Consider the following 8,486-nt stretch of genomic DNA (forward strand, 5'->3'; position numbering starts at 1 on the left):
CCATAACACCTCCTGCCTAAAAAAAAAACAACAAAAAATCTAACGGATTTGTTGTCATTACGCAAAACAGGTTATCCACAATGAACAAACTAACATAACCCAAAAGCCACCCTAGGCTCCCTAAAATCACAACTTGGCCCAGCCAAATAGGCAATATTCTAACAAACAAAAATATCAAGACTTGTTTTTTTGTCTTTTTAAGGATAACATAAATCAGTCTCCATAAGAAAAAAACAAAAAGTCAACTTCTCTTGCCTCTTCGTTAAAGATCAGTTAACCCAAGGCTATCCTAGATAAACAGTCAGCCACCACATTATCTTTTCCTTTGACATGTCTGATCTCTAGTGGCAGTTCTTGCAAAGCTAAGCTCCATCAAAGCAACCTACGGTTACTGAAAGCTGAACGCTGCAAGAACAGCAAAGGGTTGTGGTCCGTGTAAACCACCAATGGATCAGTGTTCGATGCATATATCTCAAAGTGCTTTAAAGATAAAACCAGAGCTAGAGTCTCTTTCTCAATAGTGGAGTAGCGCATTTGGCTAGAACTTAACTTCTTTGAGAATAAGGCTACTAGATGTTCAACACCATCACTGTTTGGACGAGCACTGCCCTCACACCCACATCACTGCGTCATTATACAGAACAAAAGGATGTTTAAAGTTAGGAGCCATCAACACAGGAGCAGTAGCCAACAGTGCTTTTGCTTGTTCAAATGAAATCTGGCACTCTGGTGTCCACCAAAAAGGGACCTTAGGACTGGTCAAGTCCGTACCTGTGCAATATCCTGCCATACCCAAGAAGTGCTTTAGCTCTCGTCGAGTGGTGGGAACGGGGACTTAAATATTGGGTCGACCTTTGCCAACACAGGTCGCACCTTACCCTGTCCTACTACAGTGGTATGAAAAAGTATCTGAACCTTTTGGAATTTCTCACATTTCTGCATAAAATCACCATCAAATGTGATCTGATCTTTGTCAAAATCACACAGATGAAAAAACAGTGTCTGCTTTAACTAAAACCACCCAAACATTTATAGGTTTTCATATTTTAATGAGGATAGCATGCAAACAATGACAGAAGGGGGAGGAATAAGTAACTGAACCATCACATTTAATATTTTGTGGCCCCCCCCTTTGGCAGCAATAACTTCAACCAGACGCTTCCTGTAGCTGCAGATCAGTCTGGCACATCGATCAGGACTAATGTTGGCCCATTCTTCTTTACAAAACTGCTGTAGTTCAGTCAGATTCCTGGGATGTCTGGCATGAATCGCTGTCTTGAGGTCATGCCACAGCATCTCAATGGGGTTCAAGTCTGGACTTTGACTTGGCCACTCCAGAACATGTATGTTGTTCTTCTGAAACCATTCTGAAGTTGATTTACTTCTGTGTTTTGGATCATTGTCTTGTTGCAGCATCCATCCTCTTTTTAGCTTCAACTGTCTGACAGACGGCCTCAGGTTTTCCTGCAAAACATCCTGATAAACTTTTGAATTCATTTTTCCATTAATGATTGCAAGTTGTCCAGACCCTGAGGCAGCAAAACAGCCCCAAACCATGATGCACCCTCCACCATGCTTCACGGTGGGGATGAGGTGTTGATGTTGGTGAGCTGTTCCCAGGCCCGGACTGGCAATCGGGAGAGGCGGGACTTTTCCCGGTGGCCTGCCTCCTTATTGGCCTGCCTGGACAGGCCAGCCACGGACTGGCAGGCCAATGAAAAAAAGTTGATCGGCTTTTTGGCAGACAGGCCAGAGACAGCAGCGGTAGAAGCCTTACAGAGTACACGCCCACCCTCCTGTCACTCACACAAAGCACGTGCTCTGAGCTCTAAATCAGAAGGATAGGGATTGGTCAGAGTGACTTTTTTTTAGAAGAAACGTGCCATGATTGGTTAGTTGCTTTATGGCCCGCCCCTTCATAGCGACAACGTGATATGAGAGTGAGGCCAGAGAGTGGAAGGAGCGAAGATTATGGAGCACCCTTACTTCAAGTAAGTTTACAAACGGTCGGTTCTTCTCACAAATGCATCATCAGACTTCAAAGACCAAAATATAATAAAAATGTCTGGCCCAAATAAGCTCCACAGGTGTCAGGTGGGTTGCAGGAAGCCTGAAAACGTTTGAGACCCCCTCTTCATGTAGGATAGGCAGTTGACTTACAATTTTCAGTTATAAAATGAACATTGGTGTTTGCATATACTATTAGCTATGACCAGCTGACATCTAAATGATTTGCTGACAAAATAATATATATTTTTATTCCACATGTTCTATAAATAATAGGAAAAGGAAAACATTGGAAAAATTGGTGAGGGTAGTGAAGAGATTACAGAAGAGAAAAGTACTGGACTGTATGGAGCTGTCGTTATGGTTGTGTTTAATAGACTTACTGTCTGTTTAGTAGTGTTGTAATTGCTATAACATAACTGTAAAAGGCATATTTTTGGAAGGAAAAAAAACAAAATTTTGGTGCATTATCCCACGTGACACAGCCCTTGCGGTGGCTGAAGTGGCCCGACTGATTGGAAATCTCCCGGCCTGAATTTCTTTCCCAGTCCAGCCCTGGCTGTTCCATTTTTCCTCCACACATGACGTTGTGTGTTCCTCCCAAACAATTTAACTTTGGTTTCATCAGTCCACAACATATTTTGCCAAAACTTCTGTGGAGTGTCCAAGTGCCTTTTTGCGAACATTAAACGAGCAACAATGTTTTTTTTTAGACAGCAGTGGCTTCCTCCGTGGAGTCCTCCCATGAACACCATTCTTGGCCATTGTTTTACATACAGTTGATGTGTGCACAGAGATATTGGACTGTGCCAGTGATTTCTGTAAGTCTTTAGCAGACACTCTAGGGTTCTTTTTTACCTCTGAGTATTCTGCGCTGAATTCTTGGCGTCATCTTTGGTGGACGGCCACTCCTTGGGAGAGAAGCAACAGTGCCAAACTCTCTCCATTTGTAGACAACTTCTCTGACTGTCGATTGATGAACATCCAGACTTTTAGAGATGGTTTTGTATCCTTTCCCAGCTTTATACAAATCAACAATTCTTGATCGCAGGTCTTCAGACAGCTCTTTTGAGCGAGCCATGGTGCACATCAGACAATGCTTCTCATCAAGACAATTCTTACCAGGTGTGTGTTTTATAGTGGGCAGGACAGCTTTAAGCCACTCAGTGATTGGGCACACACCTGACTTAAATTGTTTGGTAGAAATTGGTTTCAATAGCTCTTTAAGTCTCCTTAGGCAGAGGGTTCAGTTACTTATTCCTCCCCCTTCTGTCATTGTTTGCATGCTATCCTCATTAAAATATGACAACCTATAAATGTTTGGGTGGTTTTAGTTAAAGCAGACACTGTTTTTTCATCTGTGTGATTTTGAAAAAGATCAGATCACATTTGATGGTGATTTTATGCAGAAATGTGAGAAATTCCAAAAGGTTCAGATACTTTTTCATACCACTGTACCTTTCCGAGGTAGGTAACAGTGGCTTGAGCAATTTCTGACTTGCTCAGGTTCACTGTTAAGTTGGCTTCTTTCAGCCATTTAAACACTGCTCTGATATGCTTGAGATGATCAGACCATGATTCACTGAAGACCACAACATCATCAATGTAGGCCTCAACATTGTCTAGGCCAGGGGTCGGCAACCCGCGGCTCTTTCAGCCCTCTGTTGTGGCTCCCTGTAACTTTGGAAAATAAATTGTTCTGCCTTTCAGGCGCATTTCAATGCATTTTTATATATAGAGTTTTATTGTGAAATTACCGCTCTTATTTTGATGTGCCACTCCACCAGATGTGCTGCTGGGGTTTTGTCCCTTGGGACATGAGAGCGCAAAGTTGATGCAGAGAGACAACACGGAGATTCTGATTCCCACATGTTTCATGCCTTTTTTTTGTTTTACTTCTGGAGAAGCAACGCCTGTAGTTTCACATCGTTTTGTACTCAAGAATGGCAAGCCTGTAAATTAAAGCTCCACTCCAAGAAAGACACGTCTTGTCTTCGAGTCAAAAGTACTCATGATAGGGTAATACACGTTACTCGCAAGAACACAGCTCAATGTCCAGGCAGCAGGTCAGAGAGTCAGAGGAGTGTCGTCTTAGAAAATAGGGCAGCGACTTACCGGGGAAAAGTTATTAGCTTAAGATAAATAGATAAATAGATTTTACAAGTTAAATAGACATTCACAAAATATTGAGTTCCAGCTAACATTACGTAACATATGAGGTCCAGGAGCAAAAATGACATTAACCAAGTAAGATAAATATTAGTGGTAGGACACAAGAAATGAATCTATCTAATTAGAGGATTTGTAATTAATTAATCACGACTGATTAACCAACCCGGTCTCACGGGGATTCGTGAAACTGTCACGTAAGTTTTAGTTTCGGTTTCGTGCGCACCAACACGATTTCGTCATGTTTTTCGTGCCGCTCACCACGAAATGTTTTTCGCTGTGGTAATCACATCTGAAAGTGGTTTATACCGGCGGATTCATGACGATCTAAGCTGTCCATCGGCATATACTGCTTGTGTGATCGCGTTTGCGGCCGCCGGACATTCTTGAAATTCCTATGCAAATTGGTAAGTGTACCACCGGCTTATGGTTAGGTTATGGTTAGGGTTATGTTTAGGGACGATGTCATGCAAAATATAGCGTTGGATTCGCCACGGTTTTACATTAAAAACATAATATACACATTCTTTTGAAATACGTTCTGAGTGGCACGAAAAGTCCGCCGTTTAAAATACATTGGTGCGCATTTCGTGGTGAGCGGCACGAAAAACATGACGAAATCGTGTTGGTGCGCACGAAACCGAAACTAAAACTTACGTGACAGTTTCACGAATCCTCGTGAGATCGGGCTGGATTAACAAGGGCATAGAGGTAAAAAAGTGATATATGCAGTGTTGTCTTCATTTTAAATGCCAAAAGGATTTTGTGGCTCCCGGTGTTTTCTTTTCTGTGGGAAATGGGTCGAAATGGCTCTTTGAGTGTTAAAGGTTGCCGACCCCTGGTCTAGGCCTTGCAACACAATGTTCATAAGCCTCTGGAATGTAGCCCCAGCATTCCGTAAACCAAATGGCATTTGGTGGTAGGCGAATAACCCATCTGGAGTTACAAATGCTGACTCCTTGGCCTGTTGGGTTAATGGAACTTACCAATACCCTTTCAGTAAATCGAATTTACTGACATAACGAGCTGAACCGACTCGGTCCACACAGTCATCTATCCTCGGAATAGGGTAGGAATCAGGTTTTGTCACACTATTAAGTTTGCACATGTCTGAACAAAAGCGTAGGTTGGTATATTTGACTTGGGAACCAGAATGCATGGTGAGCTCCATGGGCTGTTACTTGGTTCTGCAATGCCATGCTCGATCATATAGTCCACCTCCTTCCTCAATAATGTGCGTTTCTCCGGGTTTACCCTATATGCATGTTGTTTAATGGGCTTTGTATCACCGACATCAATATCGTGCTTGAGCACATTTGTTTCAGTAGGCACATCAGAAAATATGCTCCTGAACTCATTTAGCAAAGATTTCATATCTGTCCTCTCATCTGAGCTCAAATGAGACAGGTAACCATCAAGATTCTCTAAAATCTGAGTTACCAAGGTGTCCAACTGACCTGGACTCATAATCACTGTGCGATAAGTCAGCGCTTACCACAGTGCAACTGGCAGGTCTGGATCTGTCGCAGTATTGTTATGGGCCGCCTGTTAGCCCGATCTCCAGGAAGACCCACAAATCCCTTCGAAGTGAAAGTCTTAAAATAGTCTGGTACCTTATCTATAGGTTCACAAGTGCTGACCAAAGTTTCAGCAATTAAGGGTCTTCCAAGTAAAGCTACTGTTTTAGCTTTATCACTTTTCTTCTGTAGAGAGGGACAGTCACGGACAATGTGACCTTTCACATGGCAGTAGCGACACAACGGGTTGGGTTGGTTTTGAGGCAGCAACATACAAGTTTAGAAGAAAAAGATTGCTTTGTGTTGTATTGTATTTGTGGGTGCTTGGTGACTTTGTTGACAGCATGGATTTGTGAGTGACCGTAAACTCATCAGCTAGGATAGCGGCTCTCTCCAAGGTGAGCTCATTATGCTCATTTAGATACGTTGCCATGCCCTCATGCACGCATCTCTTGAACTGCTCCAACAGGATGATGTTTATTAAACCTTCCAGATCTTTGACCTTCTGTGACTTGCACCAGCGCTCAAACATGCATTGCTGCTCCCTAGCAAACTCAACATGAGTTTGAGTTTCATTTTCTTCAGCTTACGAAATTGTATAAGCCTCTGGCACCAGTTCATAAGCTCTGAGAGTAGCTTCTTTCACAGCCCGATAATCTGAACATTGAGCAACAGACAATGATGCATAAACACTCTTTTCCCACCAATACACTTTGACGAAGCAATGGCTTGAACTCTTCAGGCCACTTCATAGTGTCAGCCAGCCTCTCAAAAAGAGTGAAATGGTCATCTACCTTTTTTTCCATTAAAGGGTGGCATGAGTCTGCTATTCTGTGCTAGATCAAAATCCTTGGATCCAGATTGGTGAGCGATTTTATCCTGAGCTCTTCAAGCTCAAGCTCTTTTAAACGGATAGTCTGCACTTTTTGCTTTTCTTGAGAAACTAGCTGCAGCCTCATCTGTTATTTAATTTGCTCTAACCTAAGCTGCAGCTGTAATTTTTCCACACTACTTCCAAGCTCAACATTCCCCTCAGCCATCTCATCTTCATGAAGACGATCAGACTTCGCTTCATAATCAGCGCTTAGAATTTGCTTGGTCAGCATCCTATTTACCACAGCTTCTTTGATCACTTCCTTTTTACTTCCTGCTGTCCCTACTATTTCAAAATGGCGAGCAATCTTCACCAACTCTGCCTTCTTACAGGCATTGAGCACTTCCCAAGCGGGGTTTTTAATAAACGCCTCCACCGTGGACTCCATTACTTGTGCAGTAAATTATTTTTTAAGAAAAAAACAACCAACTGAAAAACCCCTGAAAAAACTGAATCAGGATTTTTGCAGATTCATATCCCGGATGAGCCCCCAGTTGTTACGTTTCACACCCCCGGGCCTCAGACAAATTAAACCTATATACTGCAGTCAATTCAGATCAGAACAAAAGATCGCCAATATCTTATTTGTAAATAAAAATATGAAGAGAAATACAGGGAATATGGGACGCGCAGCGCAAGGTGCACGAAAACTAGCTATTTGTGGATTGTTTACCGATTTCAAGACATGTTTTGGACAAAATAATTTACTGGCTTGTTTTGTCTTGATGTCCAAGCTTGGATTATGGCCGTTTTTGGTGGAATATTTTCATCCGTGACCAGTTATGAGTCTTCAAAGGTGAGTTGTGCTGTTTACGTTATTTGTTTGTTGGACAAATGTGTGTATATTACCCGCTGTAGTAATCACATCTGAAAGTGGTTTATACCGGCGGATTCATGAGAATCTCAGCTTTCCACGGGTGTATAACGTTTCTATCATCGAGTTTGCAGCTTCGGTCAATTAACCCTTAAATGGTTTCTGTATCCTGGGAGATACAGACATCTAGCAGGCTGTGGAGGGGAGGGGCATGAAGTATCTGCACTTCATACTATGGGACAAACCTAAGAGGGGATAGGTCAACTACAAGGTCATGTGACTTCATGCCAGCATTCAAAACTATATTGATACATTTTGATCAAATTCCAAAATGGCAGCCTACGTCGACAAAGACCAAGGTCATGAGGTCAGTTGATATTTTTCATGTTTATTATATTTTGGTAGGACTTGCTTTAATAAAATATTGTTCTTTTAGGATGATTTTATGTGTTTAAAAATAATGAATTGCATTTACACAGCTTTGATAATCAGGCACTGAATGTCTGTATCCTGGGGGATACATTGTCCAGATAGGGGTATAAAATAAGAACACTCACTTTCACATATACTTGTGTTTTGAGGACTATACTCTATAGTCAATCATATAAAGCTGTAAAATATTTATTAATCTTTATTTTACAATTAAATGCATATTACTGATAAATTCAACAGAGGTTTACTCATTTACAGGGAATTTCTGTGGGCATGTTTTACGCTGCAAGAAAAAAGCAGTGACATCTGTAGTTTTGCCACCTGATGGTTCATCAGATTCAGATGAGGGAACTGGCAGTCAGTGAAAGGTCGACGCAGGATGTGCCAGGATGGACAGACCACTATCATGTGTCAGAAGTGCAGTGTGAGACTTTGCATTGTCACTGGTCAAAATGCTCACAACTGTTTCCTCAGCTTCCATTGCCGATAGGAAGCCGTTAGTGTAAAAGCTCCAGAGGGAAGATGTTACAGTTAGAACAGGAGTAAGACCTTTTTCTATACATACGTTAGTATGCTTGTGTATACATATTAGTCAGCTCGTTGTTTATACACTTGTTTCCGGTACTCAGTACATGTGAATGTGAATCATCAATTGTTCAGGATTTTCCAAGTT

The sequence above is a fragment of the Acanthochromis polyacanthus genome, chromosome 6, assembly GCF_021347895.1.
Source record: "Acanthochromis polyacanthus isolate Apoly-LR-REF ecotype Palm Island chromosome 6, KAUST_Apoly_ChrSc, whole genome shotgun sequence".
NCBI classification, from domain to species: Eukaryota; Metazoa; Chordata; class Actinopteri; family Pomacentridae; genus Acanthochromis; species Acanthochromis polyacanthus.